The following is a 26,212-nucleotide window of genomic DNA, read 5'->3' as shown; positions in this document are numbered from 1 at the left end:
ATTTGGGATTAAAAAAGTGAAAACCAGCAAGGTAGGTTCTTTTACCTAATTACGAACCAAGAGGCTTTCATCTACCAAATCTATAATCTACTACATTTTTCTTAAAATCTTCACTTCGATGGATCTTTTGTTCCGCAGCATAAATATTGCACAGAGATCTGTATTCCACTGATGGCGTATTAATTGCTGCCATTGCTTAGTTAAACAAAAATGTGGAACGACGATGTAAATGATGAAACCGAGACCAGGCAGATACCTAGAAGATTCGACAGCCGCGCTGATGCTGCGACAAGTCTGGCAAGGTTTCCCTCCAGGTCGTCGCCTGGGCACGCACCCTGTACAACCGTCCCACTTCTCGACGATCTCCTTCTTCCTCGAGGGAACACGAAGGAACCGTCGGGAACTGGGTCCAGGTGCTTCCGAGTCCGTCGAGAACCCGGACACCTCGTCCTCCGTGTCTAGACACTCTTCTTCTTGATCATCGTTTCGCAGGAAGACTGAGTCGGAACCCAAAGACCTGCGCGATCGCAAAATAAATCGCATTAGACATTTGCCTTTGTCGAATTAATCTTTATAGAGATAAAAGCATCAATAATACCATTTTGAAGAGCTTGAAAATTAATAAAACTTAAAAGCTTTATGTAGAAAAGGCAGATAAATTTTGTATAATTTACTCAAGCATTATAATTAATATATATTAAAAATAAATTAATAATACTAAAAATTCCAAAGATACTAAAAACTGTTAATCACATTCTAGATAAATTCTCAGTTTATACTAACTCTATTTTAATAACAAGAAGAATTAAATTATGGTCACACGGTACGAGCGCCAATTAAGAATTAAATACATAATGCAATAAAAATTTGCCTGCAATATTGAATCACCTAGGAATATATTTATCAACTTTGCAACATATGGTTTATAGTAATAAATATCAGAAACGACTGATTTTCGTGTGATTCCACAAAAGGGTGTCTTCAACCCTTGGCACCTGGAAAATCCAATTTCTCGCGTTCCCTTTGACAGTCTTGGATTCGTTGACTGAGAACGATGCCCGAAACAGTGATAGCTCTTTGTAGCATCGAAAACGGAAGTCGCATACCTCGAGTCCGGTTCCGGCGGATCGACGCTGCCCATGGAAGCCAATGGCGCCCTTTTGCCGGTGGGTCCAGCGAGCAGGAATTCGTTCGCGTAAAGACCAGCCTCGCTTGTGCACGGAGAAAGCTCTGGGGTTGGTTGGATTACCTGTTCAAGAATTCCTCGACGCGTTACCAACGTTTCTATGACACATATAGCGCGGCTCGCGAAAGTATCCGAACGCGTTTAACGCGAATTGATTAACGCGCGGAGAAGCGCGTCGAGCGGGGAGGGGATGAAAATTTTTGTCGCGCTTTGTTTCTCCGCGAGAAACGGGTTCGACGCGTCGTTAAACGGAAGCACAATTGAATCGGTACGATGACACCATTTTTCATGCGTGGCTTTATTTACGAGATAAACGTGTTCGACAAGCCGTAAGGCGAGAGCGTTTTATTCAATCGGTGTCGTCTGACCATGGCCGACTGTATCTACTGGAACGCGTTCGATGAATCTCCGAGCACGATTTTCTCGTAACCAGTGCTTAATATAGTAACAATGTTAACCCTTTGCTTTTAGAAGATTAATTTTCGAGTATTTTTTAACCAACGTAGAGCATTTATACTTCGTATACATATATACTTCGAACAAAGATCCTCAATGTATCGATAAATAACGAATAAAGCGTTCGAATACTTTCACGTTGTTAGCAGTAAAACAGGGTAGGTCGCCGTGTTCTACCTGAATATCAATGGGATAATAAAGGTCCCAGGGTTCGTCGTGGGCAGCGTGTTTCGTCACGTACGTAGGATGAAGCGACAGACACGGTACCGGCATCGCAGATCCTCTCCTCTCGAGGTAGCTACTTCCGGTGCTGCTGCAGGTCACCGAACTGCATCGTCTTTGTTCCTCGAGAGGCGGCGCCAGGTTCGGTTGCTTCGTTGGCGCCATCAACAGAGCCTCGTAGCCACCGCCGACCGACGCGAAACGCGGTCCAACCCTCGGCGAGTGCGACTGACTTAGCTTTAACACGAAATTAGTTAATCAGGACCGTGGGCAGCCTAGCAAGGATCTTAGATGCTCAAAAGGAATTGGGTATATCCAAGTGTCCGCGAGTGCGAGAGCGTTGATTACGATAAGCAGATTTTCATGCGCGTGCTTCCCGATTCCCGGTTGCAGGTCTTTTAGAGCGACTGACCTCGACGCAAAGAGACCGCCTAGGACCCCGATCCGGCCTCGGTGGTAATCTAGCGATGGCTTCAAGGGCGGCCGCGAGGGCTCTCTCCTCGGCTTCCTCCTCAGCTACCGCTGCAGCCGCTGCTGCGGTCAGTCTTGGATCCTCTAAATGCTTGTTCGATTTGCACCTGCGTCACACCGTAACCATGTTTCAATAATTCACCGTGCATGTGTGTTTTACTCGAGTTTTAAAGAAAAAAATTAGATCAATAATCCGCGTATCATACGCAGGCCTTACCTGCTTTTGTAAACGAGCAGTAGGATCATAAGACCGAAAAAACCACCGAGAGTGGCCGCGATTCTGACCCCGGTCATCACGTCGTATGTTTTGTAGAATTCAATTTTGAGTTGCTCTCGCTCGCTGAGGGTCGGCGTCGCTTCCGGCAAGAACGTCGTCGAGTCCATCCTCCTCGTCGTTACGTTGCTTACGTTCACGTTGCTGCCTACGACGCTCCCCATACCTGCGGAGAAACCAGTTTGTGCCAACATCATCAATCAAGTCTTTCCTCCGATTTCGAATAAATATGACACTTGTCTGCAATGAAAGACAAGAGGGAAAAATTATTGAACTTCAACGACGAATTCGTTTTTCTTGATTGACACGCGATTGTAATTCAGCAATGTAATTTTCGTCTGTGATTAGATAATAATTCTCGACAGTGATAATTATATAATTGTTGTGATAAATGGATTATAAATTATAATAAATGTTGCGCATAAATATTGTGAAACCAGTAGAAAAAATTGTCCAGAAATTACGAAGAGCGAAAATGCATTTTTATTGAACCCCTAGAGCTGTTACCAATGCAGAACACTTTTTATTTCGCAGAATGACTTAGATGTAATTTTGTTAAATAAATTACGTCTATGGTGTCTATAAACCCAACGTGTTGACTGATAAATATTTGCTATTGTTAATCAATTTTTCCAATGGGATATGGTTCCTTTAGGAGTAGCTATATCGAGTACTAAAAATGTTAAAGTTGTCTTATAAATTCATATTAATACATTTTCGATTATAAATAACTATACGAACATTAAATTAAGAATATTCTTTAATAACCAGTGAAAGCGTTTCTACGAATTAAATAATTTTAATTCCTTGTTCTTAATAATTACCAGTGAAAATTCCTCTACAATTTCAATAATTATAATTTCTTATTCTGATTTTTCCTTAATATTAAATAACTGCTGCACATCTAGGTACGTTCGTTCAACATCCAGCGAGTTAACAGATTAATCTCTGCTGCCGTTAATCGACTTATCCAGCCGGAGATCGTCGTCGAACGAAAAGCGCATTCGCGTCTACGAAATTCAGCATGAAAGGAACGACCGCCATTGCTCCAGCGTCGACCTGATATCTCATAACGCGTTACACCGTGACGTCTACGTTCCCCCGAGCTCCAAATTGTTCCAGGGAACTGCTAGGATGCACGATGCGCATCGCGGCGGTCGGTCTGCTCTCGTCTCGTCGCGAGCATTTAAATACGTAATGCTCTCTCGAGCGTGTGCAGCATTGACTCCGGATCGATGACGACGGAAAAATTGACAAACGACTGTGTTGTCTGTCTCTCTAACTGTCGTCCGACCAAGAATCGCGCATCATCCCCCCCCCCCCCGAACGGCCTCTGTTCGCCGCGAGAAACACGTCCCACGAGGAATAATCTGTACTCGGCGCGCGTGTTCGACTTCTCGTCGTGCCCGCTGATCCGGAAAACAACCCGCACGGAATAACAACCGTTTGCCGGGCGTCACGCTTAACGATGTAGCAGTTTTGTAAAGCCGCCCACGGTATATTTTGCACGCCCTACGCGCGAATAAGCCGTAGACAAATAGCACGTGATACGTCTCGTCGAAAATTGTTCGCTGCTTGAAATTCGGCCGTGCGTACCCGGCACTCGATGCCGCCAATTTTAACTACGCCTTCGATCGTAAAATGCAACAAGTACTTCTTTTTTAAATCGTATAATTTGTCTCCGATGAGTTTCTAAAAATTATAGAATTATTTTTCTATTTTTGAAATATTTTCATGGAATTTCATCGGACGTGTATTTTAATTCGTAAATCATTGATCTGTTTTATCGGATAACTATCGCCAAGGATATTTAGTATTGTCGAGAAGTATGATGAATAATGGAGCGACGGATGTTTGAAATGCGACAGGAGCCGTCAAACGTGAAACGAATTTCGTTCGTGGATCGATGGGACCGGTTGTCGGCAGGCTAGAAAACGGAGAGACGGGCTCGATTACCCGAAGACGTAGCCCTAACAATCCACAAGTGTCCCAGACTGGCATCGATCTGTCGCAAACTCCTATAAATTTTCCATTAGCCGAACCGCTGGCCGACAACGCTAAGTAAAAGGGAGCTATATTCTTCAACCATTGATAAGAACTTACGCCAAGCTACTGAATGGTGCACAATACGTGCACGGTTACAACCATTATTTCACCGACAATGCGAACGGTCTGATATTAAGGACTGAAACGCGATGCACGGAACGTTCATTAATTCTGTTCGTAGCGGAGCTTTCGAAAGAAACCAACCCCTTGGAAAATTAGATGATTTAACGCTCTGAACCCGCCGAGCAGGTCAGACCAAGCTGGTCGAAGTTAACGATTTTATATTTTTCGTGTCAAAGTTGCTGAATTTCAAAGAATCGTTTAATCAAAAATAGCTAAATAGATTTTTTAATCGAGGCTTTATTGTAATAAAAATGGCGAAAACGTGTAAATACTGTTTTTCGTCGTTAATTCATTTCAAGACTCGGTAGATTTAATATTTGCTGTGATAATTACTCTTATATTATAATTTCTAATTTATATTATTTAAATGTATTCAGGACCTCTATGTAACACAAAAGGGTCTTACTAGCCCGTTAATAAAGAATAATAATAATAATAATAATGTCCGCATCCCGACTCGACAGTGCTAGTTTTCGTTTCACCCCGTTATCTCCCTTCTTCGCCGCGTTTCGGTCGACAGAATCGATTTCGAAAAAATGCGACGAGCAGACCGAAAGCAGCGATAGCTCCCACGACCCTCGAGACGTAATGAGACGAGAGAACTATTCCCTGCCGCGTTTCACCGCGAGACATTCGGTGCCCCCCGCGCCGAAAGAAAGAATCTTGCTCATGTGCTGGTTCGGCGATCAATGCCGCGACGTGGATGAGGAACACGCGGGCGGAACGGGCGCGCAACGATTTTATAACGAACGGGCACTGTGCACGGCACACGGTTAATGAGAAATCAGATTGAATCCCTGTGAAAAGGAAGAAACCCGGCGGAAAGCGATTGAGTTATCTCGTTAGCGGCGCTGAATTTGTCAGATTTAGTTTCCATTCGGCGGACATGAAACTCGTTTCTGATGACAACGGCGGTATCTCTGTGGTGCATAAATGGCAACCGAGAACCGCGTTCTTCTCGTTCTCCGATTACCTGAATCATTCTCCCGTTTCTTTCTTTCTTCTTTCTTTTTTTTTAGTTATCGCAATCCATCGAAACTCGTTAAAAGAATTCGATACCGGCTCGAAACGATTCGAACACGCGAGACGGAAAAGTATTTTCTTCCGATCATCGTTGCTCGCGATTCTTGACATTTTTCCGTGGCGCCCCTGTTGTTGGAATTTTTATGAAAGACTATACTTCATTTTTCATTACTCAATTGTTCAAACTACTCTCGTAATTCCGCGAAACTTGAGAGAAAGAATTAAATGCATTTAAGAAATGATTTGGAAATATCAGAGATTTTGTTTTCACCTTCTATTTGTCGTAATACTTTTGCAAGTCGCATGTTTAAATAAACATGATCCTGTCTAAATTATCTTATATACTTCATTTTAAGTTCTTTAATCATTTAAACAATTTTTTAGTTATTATAATCCTTTAAAAACCTGTAAAAAGAATTTAAATATATATTCAGAATGATTCGAAATTATTGGACAGAATAGATTTTGTATTTAATATTTATTGGACGTAATACTTTTGCAAGTCGCATGTTTGTATGAACATAATTCTATCGAAACTATCGAATATATTTTCTCCCGCATCTCTGTCTCATTTAATTAAAACTTAATGCTTGCAACTGCTCCACTGCATCTCCGCCATATTTTCGTTGCAGGTCATCTTCCCTCGTAATCGACTTTAATGTGCGCAAAGAATTCCGCGTAATCCTTTCGCGTCGCATTGATTGCTTCAACCCGTTACATTCTCAAAGAAAGGCAAACCACCACAGTTTATTAAATTTCTTTCGCAGTCCACTTTAGCAACGCTGAATGCAACTAACAATTAAAATTCCGTGAGTTTTAGAAAGCGTGTTTGGTATCTTAGATCAACTTTTATAACAACATTTTCTTTTGCATTTGCAATGTCAACTTTGATTATATTTTAGTGAAAGAGGTGGCATTTATCTTATAGATTTTAGGAATAATTGCAGCTGCAACTATGCAATTATTAATCGTCTGTTTAAGATTTAATAAATTGGCGTCGTATGGAAACGACTTATTTATTATTATTAATTACTTTACTTTTACTGACTATTATTATACTGTTATTATTACTTGCTATCTTTTACTTACTGTTATTTTTTAATTATTATTATCTTTTTACATGTATATAGTTATTACAATTATATTAAAATATTATGATATTTTACTTATTGCGAAATTTCACGTCACGCAAATTCGCAAATGCCATAAACGCGCGAGGATCAGTCGACTATTCGTCCGAGTCTCTCTCTCTTTTTGTCGCCATCGATAACGTGCACGCGGACGCCATGAAAGCGGCCCGGAAAATTGTTTCGCCGACCGGCCGAGCAGTTTTTCGTGTGTCGCCTCCTTTTTTCCCGGCCATAGTTTGCGCGCTGATCGTTTTAAGCAAGCTTCGTTGTTATCGGGGGCTATCAGCAAATGGCTTTAAAGCTCTCCGAGGATTTTGTAAGGCGGGATCCTTGAGGGTTACCGTACACCAGCCACAGGTTGTCGTCCTCGTTCGCTTAAATCGACCTATTAACCCCCTTATTCGCAGCTCCCTAAGCAAAATCACGGAATTTCTGCGGGGATCGCCATTGTTTCCTCGTTTACGCGATCTATTTCCTATTTCGAGGACGACGATCCTCTCCATCGACTCTTTTACGATCGCGCTGTCCATGGAATTTTCACCCCTTTCGCTCGCTTTCAGAGATCTCATGCCGAAAAGACGCCATTTTAAACATTATTAATTTTCTGTGATCCTTCTAAATAAAATTGTAGAGTAAATATAAATTAAATGGAAATTAAATATGGATTAAATGTCCGGAGCGTCGCATCGACATTTCTTTGTTCAAAATCTAATATTTGTTCATACTTTGATGTAACAAAAAAAATATTAAAAATCATAGAAAAATAATACATAAATTATATTGACCCATCATAGAATCGCTATTATAAATAATCCTACGATTCTTATAATTTATTAATATCAAAAACAAAATGCTTCCATCGACGCGACAAATTCGATCGCAAAGATACAGAAAAATAATACAATTAATTGCTTCGACTCGGAAGAATATTCGTCATCGTAGTCTGCCGATAGATTATTCGACTTTACTATATCGTTTTCGTCGACGCGATGAAATTCCTGGGGAAATTACGACTTTATGATACCGCGCGGATGGGGATTTCGCGGCATTCGTTCGACAGGTTCCGATGTATAAATATCTGACGTCGCCTCAGAAATCAGTTTTACGTTGAAAATGAAGCGGGTAAAATGGCCTGGCGTGGAAAATAGCGGGGGCGTTATCAGCGACAGGTCTTATCGAGACAGCGTAAGACAGGCTCCATCGGTTCTGTTCGTTGGAATCAATATACAGCGCCTCGTGTAGCACGCTGGCATACTCGAAAGCTACAACGATAGCAACGTATAAACGAGATTTATTACGAATACGCTAATTGAGACGATATATCGTCGCGTGCTCGTAGTTTATCTCGTAAACGGAAGTCATCGAAACGGTGTTTAACTTCGCTAGGATTTATTTATTTAATTTCTAATTATAGAGCTCTAAAACGCGCGTATTATTTTGCGAGAGTAACGAGAATTAATTTATCTCGACTTCTCGCTATTTTTATTATAATGCAAGCTTGAATGAAAATATTTATTGTATTGTTTCTTAATAAAGTATCGTCATAATTCGAACAATTCAAGAATAGAATATACTAAAGAATCAGTATAAAAATATTTGCAAAATTATCGGAGATTGTTACTGAAATATTTATAAATCTACAGAAAATACAGACACGTTTTTGTTCTACAGAACAAGCTTTCACTTGTAATTAATAAACGAAATTGGAACATTTAACATCCGTTTGCTTTCGGCAACGTACACATACCGAATAACGCGTGAGTGTTTTTAATGTAAAACCTTTCGAACACAATTCGAACGAGTTTGTAAATTGAAGAAACTGTGCGAAATAAATTCCGAAACGCGACGGAATTATGAAAACCGTATACAATTAAAGTCGAACGCGATTTTTCCGTTTCGCCGTTTTCGAATCGCTTGAAATCGGAGCCTCGAACCCCCGGCCATCCACGGGGGATAGAATTTCCCACGGAGAAAGTCGCTGTAAAAAAAAAAAAAAACGAACCGTTGGCCCCTTTTATTTTCCATTGTTTCGCCGGCCGTTTCCCTTCATCTTCGTTCCGGCAAAGTGTTCGCCGTTCTCGAGGCAGGCTCTCTCGATCGAGTGGCACTCTGTAGGACACCCCTTGAAAGTTCCGCGCTATTGATTATCGCTGGAATTCGATAGCCACGCTATGACTTTTCTGTACCCCGGCGGCGCACCACGTGGTCCCAATGCTATCCCGCTCTATATTCGATAATGAGTCCTCCGCGCCGGCACGCGCTTTCCCCGAACGCGGAACGCCAGGCGATTTACCCCGTGCTACTTCGCCCGGGAGTCCGGGCGAAATTTTGTCAGTCGAGCGGACAAGAATTTTTCCCATTCCCCGAGGAACTCCGCCGGGCTGCACTTGAACGTTCAAACTTCCTGGCGATTGAACTCGAGGAGGGGGGCGGGAACTGAACGCGGAAGCATGCCGAAGTGGCGGCCACTGAATCCCAACCACTGCGGTTCGTTTAAAAATGTAAGCGAAGATGACGACGCTGCGCGGGTACGAAAGAAAGTGTGTTTAACCCTTTCTATTAAACCTTTCACGCTGTATAAAATAAATAAAATAAATAAAATAAATACTGTTCAATGCTAACGTTATAAAAATATAAAAATATTCACAGCCGGTCATTCTTTTTTAAAATATAAACAAGTTAAATAATCGACAAAATTATTCCAAAAAGTGATGGAATTATTTTTAATTATTCCTCAGAATTTCCTCAGAATTTTCAATTAATTGTGAAGGGTTAATATTTAACGCGCGACAATTTACAAGCGATATGGTAGAATCTTTGAATGATTAGAACAAGATATTTGTTCATAAATATGCAGCGTACGGATAGCATTGGAAAGAAAATCGGTAGGAAATTGTTCCGCGCTGTATTTAATTCGAAGTGAACCGAGGCGTCCCAGCGCAAAATGGCAGCTCTCCAACCCCCTAATTGAACTCGTGACTTTACACTCCTCCCCTTTAAGAAAAACCGGAGGGAAAACTGTTCTTGGAATTCCATGAAAAATGAACTTAATATCCGGGCTTCTCTCATTATTCCGGATGTGTACATTGTTGAAAGCAAACAGATGTTAAATGTTCCAATTACGCTCGTCGAGAGAAATAAAGGAAAAACAGGTTATCTTTTGAAGCAACACGCGTCTTTTTCTCTAAATTTAATCTTCGCTCGTACACATTAACAGCAAGAAATAAAATATAAAAAAAAATGAAATATTATTTCAGATAACAATTTCCAGTGTTTCTTGAAAGAATGATATTTCAAGTAATAATTTTCTTCGCCGCGACGTACTTATCCCTACGACGTAAATCTTGAAATATCATTTTCCATGAAGACGAGACAATTTTCTACGTATTCTGAGACATTTTTACTGAGATCGTTGGCTCGGTAAAAAAATTCCATATGCAGGAAAGTAGGATCGTCGCGACGCGATGGCCACCATCGGCCACGCGATGGCCACGGCTGGCCGAGGGTGGTTGTTTTCGCGACACGTGCGACCGCCAGTCTAGACGGGGTCGGAACAGAGGCAGAATTCCGTGGTTTCGACGATTCCCCGTAGAATCGATACACGCCGCGCGCCGTGTCGCCGCGAGAGATCCGAGACGACGAGGGCCTCCGATTTCGCGAGACATAGTTTGCGGATAGCGGTCGAGGACAATGGTCGCGGCGCGCACCGCCTGTCGCAAGGGCTCCTTCCTATTTCTTTCGGGAACCGCAGGGCAAGGGAACATTGTACTATTGAAATAACGACAAGAAAAGGCAGAAGCAACAGTGAGCCGGCCGTGAGCTTTGACCCGGTGACCCGTAGTGCGTGGGCCGGGAAGAGGGCACGGAGGCAACGGGAGGGGTTCTTTCTCCTCTTGCAGCCTGGAATCGATACCTGGCTCCCCTGCCAGCTCAACCACCCCGACGTAGTCCTCCGTCTACCCTCTCTCTCTCTCTCTCACTGTCTCTCTCTCTCTCTCTCTATGCCCCCGAAGCTGAAATGCCTTCGACCGCCTACCTGCCCCATATCGATTCCCATCCGACACGACCCCTTTTGTCCATCGCGAAGAAAAGGACGACTTCTTTCTCTTGATTGGTTTACAAATTGCAAGGACCTGCCACCCAGAACCAACCGAGACAAGTGCCGCTGCTTTCTGCCACCCGTAGGGCTAGGTCTTGCACTCTTGGATCCGCGGCTAGGATTTTAGCGGTCCGCCGGGGCGGTCGGACCTCGGTAAAATTATTTTCAACGAGAATTACGAATTTTTGAAGATACTATTAATTCTGTATGTTACTGTATGCACTTGTCTCTATGACATCGAATAAATTTTAAAATATTATTTGACAGAAATTACAGTATTTCAATAACAGTACTTTTTCGGATATTTTTACCAGAGGCCTGCAGACAATTATAGCAAAATCTACTTTCTTTAGTAATAGTAGAAGATAAGGAAAAATTGAATCAGAGTTAGATCAACTTTAGAAACCACGATGAGCATTCATCGACCTCTTCATTCTGCCATTCATTAACCATTTTCTATTATCGCAAACCGAATTGCTACCTCCTTAATTCTCCAAAATCTTTTTCTGTAACGATTTAATAATTTTTCAAAATCGATTTACTTCGCAGCGGTCTCAATGAGAATAAAACTGATCATCTCCTTTTCGTTTCTCCCTTGGTCCGATATCCGATTCTCGACGTCTCTTATTACCGAATACGGTATCTTTTACCACGGAAGATAATTTTTACCTCGAAAGATAATTTTGTACCGTAGACGTTCGACTCGATCAGATGCCTCTTGCGACGAGTAGCGCCGTCTCAATTGGTACCCATCGTCGAAATTAATACTCCGTCGTTCAACGATAGACGAATCGATACGATCGAGTGAAAATTGGTTGGTTAGCAACGGATTAATATTGTCCAGGCCGCCCCCGCAACGGAGAGACCGCGTTCGATCCAATAGAAAATGTCGTCGGGGTAGTCGAATCTTCGTCAACCGAGAGCACCGTTTATCCTTAATCCGGCGTCGTTTAATCCGACGTTCGATTGTAGGAACAATAGGGTACGCTCGAAACCAGAAACGGATCGGATTAGACCGAAATAAAGACCGTTTGACGGTGAACGTTTGAGAAAACATCTCATTCTCTTTCTATTAATGAGCGCCGTTCCTGCGTTCGAACGTTCTTCTACAGACCCGGAACATATTTGATTTAACAATTCGGCGATTAGTATTCCGATGAAAAGAACCCGATCCACGGAAATTAATCTTCTGTTACGGCTTTGCGAGCGATCGCGCGGCCCCCGAGTTTTCGCCTAAGCCGTCGCCGCCGCCGCTGGCTCGCTATTACTTTTACAAAATCCTCGATACTTGAATCTCGCCCATGGAAATCCGGATTTGCATGGACGACGACCGTAGTTTACTTATTACTTTTATTCAATTCTCGATATTAAAAATTAGTTTATGGAAATCGGCATTTGCATGAACCATCAAAACTCTCCCTACCGTGGCGCCACCAGCTCCCCTTTGTACGGCCGGAGATCCGCGCGTCGGGCTGCCGCTTTCACGGCGACGCTCCTTCCACCCTCGACAGATTCCCATAATGTATTTCGGAACGAAACCGGGTCGAAGATGCGACCGATCGTTGCTCGAAAGACACCGCTGCTGGCTCGTTAACGTCTTCAGTCGCGTTACCCGCGAATGGTCCGATTCTCCGTGATCGATGCGCAAAGTTTTCTTTATCTTTCATTAAAAACTGATAACAATTTCTCCTATTTTTGACTTGAATAATTCTTGGGTTGCTTTAAGATATTTTCAAGAATATCTTAATTTAATGAATAAAAATGCAAGACACAGAATCTCCATAAAACTCTCTTGCTTGTGTTAAAGATATAAATAATTAACTAAATTAAATTGAACTAAAAATTGATCTTGAATTGTACAACAACGTTGCAGTAAATGAATAAAATCCGCAGTCCTACAACTCCATCAATTTTAACAACTTCAATTGACACTGAACGTATTGAAAGATTCATTGAACAACTTCTCACCTTCGCGCTCGCAGAAACTGTACGGTAAGAATTCTAAATCTTCTCGGCGAGGCTTTGCGTAAGACTCGGGTCAGTCCGAAGTTCCAAGAAAATCTAATAACTGCGGATCAATCAGCGCTGCGCCAAAAGACCTGGGGAAAGCGTGTTTAACGGCTTTCCGGTCTTCGTAAACTGTGCGGTCACTGCCAAGCAAAAAGTCAGAGAAATCCTCCGGAGGGAACTTCTATGTATGTACAAGGCGCGGGTAAGGAGAAGCTACGCGCGGTTCGGTTCCCGAAGTTCGACGGCGAAACAAATTCATTAGCGGGAGAGATAAGTCGGGAACGTGTTACACAGGTTCGGCAAATATTTAGTCTAGCGGAACGACAACAATTCGAAATGTCGCCGGGCGCTGCGCAAATGCAATTACTTAATGCATCTGTTCCCGTGCGTTGCGCATACACACCGCCCGATCCATTACGGCTAATACGCGGCTTTATCATCTATCCCGATATATATTTCCGCGGGCCGATAAGAACGGCGCCGTTTCGAGGGAACTTGTGGAAAAACGGATGCCCAGGTTTCGCCCTTGGCCCGACGGCTCTCGCGTCCCGGCCGACCGTACGCGATCGTCTATTAGAAACTGTTTTTAAAACAGATAACCGCAGCTCGTAATTTCGTGTAAAGCTGTGTAGGTCCATCGCAAGAATGTGGATAAAGTGATTGCGTCCCTTAACAAGTTATTATTATTATAATAATTATCGTATATGCAGAGTGGCCCATAAATGTTTCACAATCCGGAAATAGGGGATACCTGAGATTGTTTCGAACAACTTTTTCCCTTACAAAAATTTTCTCGGAGCCATTGTTAGCGAGTTATTAACGAAGAGCGGTGACCAATGAGAAGCGAGCTCCAGTGGCGCGAAGTGGTTGAGCCAATGAATCAACGGAGCCTAGTTTTGCTTACTAATATAGCCACCTCTCATCAATGCCTCTCTTATTATATATCTCATAATTTGCTATATGAGATTGAGTCTTGTGACTCGTTAAACTGTTATCCTTTAACAGAAGGGTATTTAATAATGTCAACATAATTTTATTAATTATATAACAATTTTTATTGGCGCTTCAGAAGCGTCACTCACGTGAGAAGGGTTAATTTTTCGCAGTATCCTAAAATCAACTCATTTTGCCTATGCTCGCGAAATGCACTTATTTTACAGAGAATCCACAAACGCGCGTCCCGAAAGACTCCCAAATCGCATCCACTCGTTTCACAATCTCAACATGCACTTTGTACAGTATCCAAAAATCTCCTTATCCCGTCCACGATCGCGAAACGCATTTATCTCTCGCACAAGTACCAAAAAATGCGGTGATTCCGTACGGCGACCTAAAAATGAATGGATCGGGAACGTGTACGCGTACGGAAAAGCGCATCGCGAAATGAGACGGTGCATATTGCACGCGAGTCGAGCGACGTTAAATAATCGCGCGCCGTATGCGGGCTCCTTAAAAATCGCTGTCCACTTTGAGGAACGAGAAGTCGCGGGGCGATCGTAAATAAATATGGAACGCAGAGCAACAATGAGGGAACCGAGAAAGTGGAAAGAAAATAGAAGTCGTTACGTCGGAGAGAGAGAGAGAGAGAGAGAGAGAGAGACGTATGCTCGAAAGAAGCGCGGCCGCCTGCTTAGGACCGATTGTTCTTTCAATGGCAGCAACCCGGTGTTCGCCAATCCCACGCCCCCCCCTCCCCCAGCTTTTGCATTCCGAATGTGCTCGATAACTGGTATTTCGGGAACGCTTCCAATCTTCCGGAATTGAAAAACAATGGCCGCCGGGTCGGTCAGTGGTCAGTTGGTTTCCGAGGCATTGACTCGGAACGGTCGATACCAAGCAATTTTAATGAGGATCACGGGGAACAATGCCGCGGATTTTCAGGTATACGATGGCAAGAGAGAGAGAGATAGCAAGAGAGAGAGAGAGAGAGGAAGAGAGAGACCGCGCTGCTATCTTCCAATTCGATGTTGCCTCCGTAAGAAGACCGAGGTAACAAATAAAGAATCGCCGAACCGAATTATATATTTAGTTCCGAACCCTCGGGAAAATCACACGGTCCGCTGAATTGTTGATGCGCAATTTAATGTCGGCCCGAGCGCAGAAGTTTTGACGGCGCCCGAATAGTTCGCGCGCGATCGCCATTATTTCGCGGTTATAATGTTGCTCGGGGATACCGTGTCCTAGGCGGCGCGGATAATTAACTGAGCGAAACAAAAATCTGTGCGGACCGGGCCGAAGCCGTTCTTGCTTGAAAAGGAAATTGAACCGGTGCGTTGTCGCCCGCGAATTTTATGGGAAACTCAAAACAATGAGGAACTGTTTAATAGTAGTCTTTGGTTTCGTCTCGTATTTGATCAAATCTAACCCTCTGTAATAACATATTATAATATACTAATATACTATATTATACAATACTAATATACTATAATATACAATAGTAATTATTATAATATACAATAATAATTGTTATAATATAAAATAATAATAATTGGCCAAGACTCTCGAATTTAAAGCATCGATTTTTCAAGTAAATTCATATTTCTGCCTTTTCAATTTTTTCTTGAGCACGGGGAATATTGTAAAACGATTAATACTCCACGTATCATTTCGCTGGCAGTCAGCCGTGTCAACGAGATTAGATCGAATAAGGTCTGAAAACCTTTCCTGTCGATTTTCGAAACCGTTCGACAGAGTCGACGGTTATTGACAGGAATCGATTCGCAGCTCTGCACTATCTTCGTGGAGAATTCTGCTCAAAGCGTTTCACAAACGGAACAGGAAACGTGGTAATCCGTCGAACGTCACGCGCTCGCGTCGTCCAATCGTCCTACCCGAATTCGATGAATCTTCGCTGAATCATTGTAGTCGAAAGCGGAGAAGATTAACAAGAATCAGCATCGCCGACAACACGTGTTCTTCGCTGTGCTACTTTTGGCTGCGCATTTTTATTGTACCGTTGAACTAATTAATCTTCGACCAAGGTGTCTTGATAATTTGTCAAATAAAGCACGAAGATGCATCGTTTTGTATAGAAAAATTGTGCGACTTCGTAACACGAATTCTCGTCGCTTTTATTCCTTGTTGAATAAAAACGTTCATGCAGATTCTCGTTAATAAAAATTCCTGGATATTTCGAGCCATTTGTTTTGAAAACGTTATCTAAAGAATAGGAAAATAAATCGAATTTAATTCTTTTCAAGTATTGTGAAATTTCTATCAATTAATTACAATCATACAACGCTTGGCAATCAGCTTTCATAATGACTCCTTTGTAAAGCGGCCTTTTATTCTTAGAACAATGTAATCGACCTGCCTTGTCTAATAAAAATTATCTTCTGCTGAAATCTTTAAATTTTCCGTTGCTAAATACGATTACTTAGTATTTTAACAAATCGTACACATAAGTTTGAACAAATATGAACGAGTGATTTCTTCAAATTTCATCCATTATCTGCCGCGCCATGCGATTGCATATTTCGGCTCCCGGATCCACAAAAATCAAAGATCCAGGTTAGCGAACTTTCCGACGGCTGTCTAACAACCGGCAATCCATGGACGCGGGAACCGTGGAATCGGCGACCCGATAAACAATCGTGAAATTTCCAGCATCGCGACCCCCGGCGAAGTTTGTTCCGAGGAGGCGGAACCGGCTCGATCTCGTAAGTTAAAAATTGTATTATTTAATCGCGGGCGGCCGATCCCGAAACTTCCCGTGTCCTGTTTGCGGTGGAAACCGGTGGCGTATCGTTGCCGGGGCCGGCGAACAGGAATTGTATTACACGACTGTTGGCCGGAGAATTTCATAACGGTGTTTGTGTTTCAAATAAGGGTGCAGCCCGCCGGTGGAAAATTAGAGTCGCGCGGGAGAGTTTCTTAAGCCCTCTTATTACGGAATCCGTCTCACGGTTACGACGACTACGACGACGACGACGACAGGAAGAATTTTAATGGGTACGCGGAATTAACACTTTGGCCGTCGGGTCCGCGTATAGGCTGCCAAGCCGGGGGCTTAACAATTAGAACGGAGTGTTGAACGATCGCCGCGAGATCAGTCATGTTTGTCGACGCTTTCACGGGGCGACGCGTTTGTTCTCGCGTTTTCTTTGACGCGTTTAACGCCGCATCTTCCTCTCCGTGAAATCCGGCAACTTCTGGTAGAGGAACTGATATATTGGAGGATCGATCGATGCACTTTGACTCCTCCATGGTGCAACGAATATTATTTATAATTATTATTAGGATAATTGGACGAGTATTGTTTCGAATAAATCCTTCGAACAAAGCCTTGTTTCTCTGACATTAATAATTAATAAATTCGTCGAAATATATTATTGTAAGTAAGGTAAAATTGTGAAAGAAAAATATTGCAGATAAATTTTCGAATAAAAATTTCGTGCATATTCAGAGAAGCTATTTCAGCTATTCGGAGAATTTATTCGAAATATTCGATTACAATTTTATGCCCATTGTGATGCTCTTCTTAATAACGTGTTAACACATTGACTGCCATGTTACAATTCTCAAAAATTCCTCCGAGTTCGAAGTAATCCGTAATAACCAATCAGCGAATCTCCATGCAAAATAAAAAGGATTTTCAGCAATTACAAATAACACAAATCAAATAGAATATTCATTATTCTTTTAACAATTGCATTGAAGTGAAAATAACACGTAGACGTTCTCGATCTCTCATATCATTTCCTTCCTTTAAAATCTCACCAGCCGATTTTATCATAACCCTAAAAAATCCTCAGACCATCTATTAACAACCAACATAGCAGCGAGAACTAATCGCGTCGATGTCCCTGATCATTTCGGCGTTACACTTCGGCAGCGAAGCGGAGCCCTGTACTTTGATCTCGGCGGCGAGAGCACGGCGCGTTGAAAAGTGCCTGGTCCTAAATAAACCAGAAACTCGTTCATTCCTCGACGAATTCCGGATAACAAGCGGCGAAAAGCGACAATAAAATTTCCATCAACGAGTCGCTCGCTCGTTCAACAGCCGGCTGCAGCAAGAATTCCGATCGACGAGCACATTTCGAAAACTCGATTCCGCGCGATTCCTACCGCCACGCGACACACACACACGAATTCCGGGCGCTCGATGCTGCGACGCGACGTTCTCGATTCGCGCGACCAATCAATCCCCCGAAATTCCTATTCCAAACAGATCGGTGTCCCCTTTAATGACGAGGCCCGTGCTCCCCGCCACGTGTGCACGGACGAGAAGCCAGAGAGGCAGAAACAGAATCGTGGCGGAGGTCCGTTACAGGCGTTTACCAATACTATTATCCGCGGATCCGGGGGAAGCCGCGGTATCGCGAACTCATTGGTAACGGGGTAGTATGCCGCCGGCATAGTGAATTACGGTCGGACGTGTATTGTGAAAGTCATCGTCGTAGTCGTCGTCGTCGTCGTCGTCGTCGGTTGATCCTTGAATATTCGTTATCGTTTCGACAGGAGCCAGGCTCCCGCGGTCCAGGGACGACCGAACCGTTTCTGGAGTGGTGTGCACTCGAGTATAATTAGATGTCCCAGTTTACACGGCATCTCATTATGGAATCCATTCTGCCAGCCACAAAAGCTACGATACGTGCTTACATCGGCCCCACCTTCCGTTCTCCGCCCACTCGATAATAAGCACGACGCCTTATCGAAATTAACCATCTGTTTTCCCCCGAGCGCGCTGCCCGTTACGGGGACGCCGAACCGACGCGCCGATTTAATGCCGCCGAAAACTTCGCCACCTCCCCCCCGTCGTCTAGCGCGCACGTGCCCGCTCTTTTTTCTTTTAAGGGGCAACGACACTATGGAATTAGCAGAAAAGCAAACTCTTTTCACGCGTAATTTATGCTTTAGGGTCTAAGGTATAGAATAAATTCAGGAGTGAGAAGCAATTTCAACACTTTGCCAAACGATTTTAACTTCTCAATTCTAATTATTTTTTAGAGAAAATGACAATTTACTTTTAGAGCTTAAAACGAACCCTTAAATAATGAATTCAATTTACGGTAAATATTCTTGGACCAGGAGTAAAAATAATACAATAAAGAATAGAGAGATGGAGGTGTATCGAAAAATTGTATGGAAATATTTTTTAACATTTTTGTTTATATTTTCACTATGCGTAGAAGGCTATTATTTATGCTGCTAGAATGGCGTTACCACTAAGGTCTATCAGATAGGCTGGTCCAATTTTTTTCACAGGCGTAAACACATTTCTCACGCCCACGCGAGGATCCTTAACCTTCGTTGCACCTGACACTCAAGGGATCGACCTACACTTTTCCACCCTCAAACGTTCCGCGTTACGTTATTCCGGCGAAGATTCTTCAGATTGAATAAAAATGTGAAGGCATCGAACTTTTAGACGCAGCGCCCCTAATTTCGCACTTGTAAGTTAACAGTATTATTTATTTATTTTTAGTAAAATAGCCATTGAGTCGCCTCAACAACGTTCAAATCCTCTGGTCCAATCTTTAGTAGTTATTTATTATTAATTACTACGTTTAACCAGTAATTAGTTTAACCAGTTATTTATTATAATCTTGACATAATCTTGACATGACTAGTTAGCTATATTTGATAACTATACTCGCGATAATACAAAATATTTCTTCGTGACGAGTATATTCGTCAAAATTAGCTAACTGGTTAATATACAATTTTCATATTTCTAATTAAATTAAATATTTTATAAAAGCGTCGTATTTCAACAAAATATAAAGAAAATCAGACTATACTGTGACTTGCAAACTTTGCGAATAAATTGCAACAGCTAACTGATTAAAAAATATCTATACACGCACACTATTATATATATAATATACAATATTATTATACAATATAATTACAATATTATATATATAATAACGTTGACCGTATGGATGTAATAATTTCTAAACAATTAAATATTCAAAGAGTACAATATTATAATTAGACTCGTCAGTGCACATAATTTTTTCTGCTCGTTCCTGATAATTCGGGACAAGTTCTACATCGTTGTCCTCGAAACAATTTCAGCGCGCGGTAGGAATAACTGCATTGTGTTTCGTACGCATAAAAAAAAATGAAAAAAAAAAAGAACAGAGAGAATATGGTGTATTCCAGGTCAGAAGACATGTCTGGGTTCTGGATTTAAAATAGCTTCGACTGCAAAGGGTTAACCTTTCGCCCTATAATATCAAGTCAGATGAAAATTTCAAACACGCAATCCAACGAGAAGAAATGCGAGAATAAAGAAACCAATACGATAATTAATCTGCGATTTTGTATGGAATATCCGCGTTTGCAGAGATTATTTATAAGGGAGAAAATTTTGCTCGAAAAAGCTATCGATTTTCATTAATACGAACATTATCGCAAAATGTACGAACATATAGTGAAGGCTTGAAGAGCAGATGATACGATTTTTATTGCAACTGGGTATACAGTCGACTAACAATAGCTGTTTTATATTTATTCAGATTTTTGGCAATTTTAATTTAGTGTTTATCAGACTGTGCAACTTGATGCAAACTCTCATTTTTATTTATAAGTTTTAAACTGTCTAAAAAAGTGTCTAACATTCACTAAAAAACACCTTATGACAAACATAGAATAATTTAAAAAATTTAAAAAAAAATATATATAAAATATATGTATAATAGTATATGTAATAATAGTAATAATTTCTTGCATTTTTAAAAAATGCTATAAATATATAAAGATCTCGAATCAACTAATCATAATATTAATCATAATATTAATCATGATATTACTGAATAAATTCTCCATAGGCGTACCTTTATAATTTCAATAATTGTAAATTAAACAATTTGGAACGTGCCGAAACGGCGAGTTTCATAAAGCTAGTGTTAATGACATTTATGCGAATGCAAATTAACAGAAAATAATGTTAGAGAGAGTGAGAGAGAGAGAAAGAGAGAGAGGGAGGGTCGCAAAATATAATTCCAAATATCGAGGAATATTCGAATGGTTTTCGTTCCTCGTGATAATTATGCAGCGAACGAAAATGATTCCGCAGTCGCGAATTAACTGTTCTAACAAGAAGCGAGCCCGCCGGGCTGGATGAAAACCAGTGTAATTAGTAGTTGACACTTGACCCATTAAAAAAGGTGTCCATCCGCTGGATCCCCGAAGCACCATTGTATCCCAGGGTCATTAAAATAATCAACTGCAATCGCTCCTATTCAACGCGCAAACTAGATTCGATTCATCAATAGTTCGGTTAATTTTAATTATCGCCGTTTAGACTTTCATCAAAAGCCTCTCTCTCTCTCTCTCTGCTCGAGTCTCACTTTTATCCTCTACAATGTTTGCCTCTCGCTACCTCGTCAATCGTTTATGCTTGTTTCACATATACTCCGCATGTCCAACGATATACTCGAAACGAGTTTACATCGTTATCAAGCTTTGAGAACAATACCAACTACTATCACTCTGTAATTATTAATAATTATTATTGCGCGAATATTTTCTTGACAAAATAACGAGTAAAGATAATTTTCCCGAACCATGTAGATTTTTTATTTGTAGAAAAGTGTTGGAAAAATAAATTTTCTGAAGAAGCCAAACTGGAACTCAATTTTTGGAACTCGTCAAATTGAATATTGAAAATGCGGAAGAATTAAAATAATAATTGCTACGATAAATTTTAATATCCAGTTTCGCCTTCATTAATGACGTGACTGTGACATTATAGTAATTTTCGGACTACTGAGGTAATCGAGAATAGAATTTATTTTATTCGATTCACCTCTGAAATAAAAATTGGTTCAATAAAGCCCTCGGAAAGACACGAGCGCGTCAAGAGCAATTCGCACATTAATTGTGCAAATACTTAGGCGGTTCAAGGAAAGCGAAGTTCTTTAATTTACGCTTTCAATCAACGAGACGCGATTTCAATCGCGAAGAATACCGTCCGGCCGTCCCCGTGAAATCGCGTAAAAGCGGTGAAACGCCGCTCGTTTCCTCGTGGATGCCGGGGCGGGCATAAAATTTTTTTCCCAAGCAAACAGAAACCGCGGACCTCAATAAAATTCAAAAAGGAATTCGGTTTTTGTTTAAACGATTCGGCCCCGCGCGGCACAGTCTTATTGTAAACCTTGAGCTACTTAAATCCGGCGAGGTTGGTCCGGCTGTTTTCGCGACGCACGAAAAATGGCGAGGAGCTTTTGAAGCTCGTCCGCGGTGCGCGAAGGAAAAGTATTTGTCAAATATACCGAACCTGCTGGCAAATAAACAAGATATCGCTCGACCCGCCTCCCTACGCCCTAATAAAAGACTGTGTATTGCTGCTCCGATTTTATCAGACTGCGAATCGCATTCTTGCGAAATGTTTGATACATGTTTGATACATTCTAATTAATATTATAATCAATACACAATTTTATCTTATTACAAATAATTAATATTTCATCATGCATTTTATTTAATAATAATTTTATTAAATTACTGTAGACTTACGCAGCCCTACAGTATCGAAAAATATTTCGAACGAAATTTAATTCAAGAAATTTATTCGAAATATTATGAAATCAAATTATATCCAAAGAATTTATTCAAAATATCGTGGGAATTAAATTTAATTTAAAAGAATAACTTTGTGAAGAATTAAGTGTTCTACGAAGATAGAAATTTTAAAAATAAATATCTGCTGTCTGCTAATACCGCGATAAATACTGACGAAGTCCGCGAAAGAAGTCCCCTCGTGAAGTCTCGATGGAATTTCGTGACATATTAATCGAGCCCGTCGACCAGGAATCGAGCGGGGCGCGATGGAATATCGGCGGTGTTGCATGGTGGCGAAAAAATGGTCGGGATCGGGCGGGGTCTAAAATCGTACGGTAAATGGATGATTTATAACGCCGCTGTGCGAAGGTCACGGTGTAGAATCCATGAGAGGGAATAAGAGGCTGCAAATCCAACGTGGACGAATTTAGACTTGCGGCCTTCGCGGCACGGATTCATCTCAATGTACCGTAGAAGTTCGATTAGCTGAACGTTCGATTCTTCGAACCATTATTTTAATCGTATTTTCGGTCGTTCGTTGCCGGGGCGCGTGCCTGGCATTCGCCGCGATTACTCAACGGGCTAATCGAGAAAGTATTGTACCGCCGGTGCCCGTTCCTGTATCGTTAACAAACCGTAAGTCTATTAATAGAATAACTTCTGACAAGTTGCGATTAATACCGAGAATACCAGACCCCCTCGTGGCATCCCGAGTGTCTTCGCTCCACAGAGATAGAGAGAGAGAGAGAGAGAGAGAACATAAATCTGCATGATTAAACTCAACTGCGTTTCAATCGTATTTTAACAAGCTTTGCCCAGGACTGTACCCGTGCTGCAAGCTTCGAGAGTTATCGAGGACTCCCGTTTACAGAAGACAAATGAATGGAACCCCGCGTAATATTTTAGCCATAACGTTTCATTCACTTTTCGTCAGACGAATTATTGTACTCGCGGCATTCTGAGTGGCGAGCCGTGACCGGCGATCCAACCGCGGGGGGGGAAAAATGCGGTTTTTACGCGATGGAACAACTCGACATGCTATAATAAAATTCCCGCGTGCGGAGTGTTGCCGCGTTGTCCATCCAGCGGTATTTATTTCTGCCTCCGCTGCGGTTGGCGAACAATTGTTCTAGCCTATCGACAATCCGCTCTACAACATTTGACTCATTTCTTGTTGCGCGAGGTTCAACGTTTGATAATGTTTTTTATCATTTCATATATGCGAGCCGTTCTTCCTATCGCGTCAGATTTTTATTTAGCAACACGATGCGTGATATTCAATAATAATGACTTCAATCGAAACCATTTTAACTTTAAATAGCTCAGAATAGCTTTTCATTTTACATGACTTGTCGCATTTCGCGCAAATTTAGTATTGTGAATCATGCACAAGTGTTACGCGTTTAATAGTTTTTTTAATATAAACTTTGATAACGTAGAAATGATTTTGGAAAGTGATAGACCGGTTTGTATCGCTGCCCGAGGGTCATCGCTCGAGTGCAAAGGGTTAACGTAATCGTATATATTTACAAGGTATAAAGCATTAGCTAAAATGTGCTACTTGTTGATTTTCCGGAATATTTGGCTCCGCTCCATTAGCAAATATTAAACTCCGTTTGGAACATTGCTGTTTCGTTTGAAACAGGGAGTCTCAGTGATTCAAAGCGAAATTAAATGAAAACTACGGTGATAGAAAAAAAGGATTTGAATGTGGCAAGAAAAAATGCATAAGAAAAGGTGTAAATATCTTTGTAACAAAAATCAGTACAATCGCTGTATTTTTATGGAAAATTCAAATTTTTTAAGCTAATTATACGAAACTTAAATACGGCAAAAATCTATTTTCTAATAAAATATTTTTAATACGTCGATATGTTTGATTTCTTTAAATCTTTTTCGCCAATTTAAATTATACTATGTTTATTTTATAGAATATTGTTTATTCTTGGAGAAAAATAATAATAACGCGACGAGCCCGAGAAAATATATTTTCCTGATATTTGCGATCAAGATTAAATCAAAAATATCCGGAAAGAGTTCGCCGGTAACGAATTCTCGCACGGAAAAAGATATCAGCAAATCCATCGAGAACGAAACTTTCATGTATAAAATTACAATCTGACGGAAAAGCTTGTCAGCACGGTTTAGTCATTCTCGCCGGAACGGGGATGCTAGACAGTGTAACGGAGAACAGAGAATAAAAGGGAAACTCGAGTTTTTCGAGTGCGTGCCGAGTGTAGAACAGGATTGTCACCGAAAAAAGTGCACAGAATAAACCAACGAATACATCGACAAGTCGAGAGAGAAAGAGATAGATAGAGAGAGAGAGAGAGAGAGAGAGAGAGAGAATGAGGGTGGTAGACAGGGGATGATGTCAGAGTCATTAAAAAAGTGGCTAGGGCCTGCGGGCACCATGATACAGTTTATTTTGGTTTCGATCTGACAGCCACCGGTGACATCTTTTTCGAAATATTTTTCAAGGTGCTTGTTGACAAGAATGACAGAGGATTATGGTGTTTATTTTATAAACGCGATGTTAACAGCGACGCGACACGGATACGGCGACGATAAATTAAAAAATTGGGACAATTGACTTTGCAAAGCAACTTTCGTTCTTACCGAGATTTCCATGAGATTTTTCAGATATTTTTAAGATGTTCTTAAGATGTTTTTAAGACGTTTTTAAAAGATTTTCAATATGTTTTCAACATGTTTTTAAGACATTTTTAAGATATTTTCAAGATACTTTTAAAATGATTTCAAAATGTTCTCGAGATGTCCCAAATTGTTTTACAAATATTTTTGAGACATCATTCTATATAAATATTTACCAACAAATTAGCTCTTTACCCTTTTACATTGAACATATTTAACCTAGACGCTGCTTAATAATTACTTCTGCCGGAAATGCAACTCACTGACATCAGAAACTTTGCTACGTTTGAAGTGAACAACACGGTTGCGAGTAAATAAAAAAGTTCGCTGCTACTTTATGCGCTTTGAGGACACGACACTTTTTAAATAATATACGACTTTCCTTGCGCGGTTGAGCAATAGTTTCGAAAGGTAACACTGCGACTGCTGTCTGCAAGTAGAATAATCGTGTAATGGACAGACAGACCGGTCGCTCTTATATTCGACACTGATTCGAGAACGAAATCTCGGCTCGACTTTCTTAAATAATTAATTATTTAAGCCAGTATCCGTGCTGAAAATTTCATCGAAATCGGTTGACTATGGCATACAAAACAATTCAAGAAAATTGCTGTCTTTTACGGATTTCAACAGGAGCAAGTAATTTTCACATGTTCCAGCTCTGCGCCAACCGATTTCCGATGAAAACAAGTTTTTATAAATTTTCGATCCTAGTTCAGAAAATAATGTTAAAAACTCGAGAGTGTTCTTATATCTTTCGTAATTCGAAATAACAGCAAAAATTAAAAACGAAAGAGTATTTTTATCGTATTTACGATTCAAATCATTTAATCCAGGTTTATCGTTCTACCGAATATTATAAATCATTCCCCGAAAGATTGTTGCAACGAAAAACCGGCCGTCGTTTCCGAGCAGGTACGCAGCGGTTAAGAACCGCGCGAACACGCGATCGTTAGCCGCAGCACGGAAAAGAGAATCGTGTTCCGCGAGACGAGCGCGAAAAC

General features: G+C 41.2%; 1 protein-coding gene across 3 annotated transcripts in view; it reads right to left on the bottom strand.

Annotated features, from left to right (window-relative positions):
- Positions 1-26,212, bottom strand: part of LOC144468916 (kynurenine/alpha-aminoadipate aminotransferase, mitochondrial) — a 49,767-nt gene that overhangs the window by 10,984 nt on the left and 12,571 nt on the right. For all 3 annotated transcript variants that reach the window (XR_013493892.1, XR_013493890.1, XR_013493891.1), the window contains exons 4-8: positions 2,553-2,775; positions 2,277-2,442; positions 1,820-2,101; positions 1,107-1,249; positions 257-517 (exon numbers count right to left, since the gene is read on the bottom strand). The gene's annotated coding sequence lies outside the window, so the exon portion shown is untranslated. The remainder of the gene's footprint in view (positions 1-256; positions 518-1,106; positions 1,250-1,819; positions 2,102-2,276; positions 2,443-2,552; positions 2,776-26,212) is intronic.

Source organism: Augochlora pura, chromosome 4 (assembly GCF_028453695.1).
Source record: "Augochlora pura isolate Apur16 chromosome 4, APUR_v2.2.1, whole genome shotgun sequence".
Lineage (NCBI taxonomy): Eukaryota > Metazoa > Arthropoda > Insecta > Hymenoptera > Halictidae > Augochlora > Augochlora pura.
This window is presented reverse-complemented; position numbering and strand designations above follow the sequence as displayed.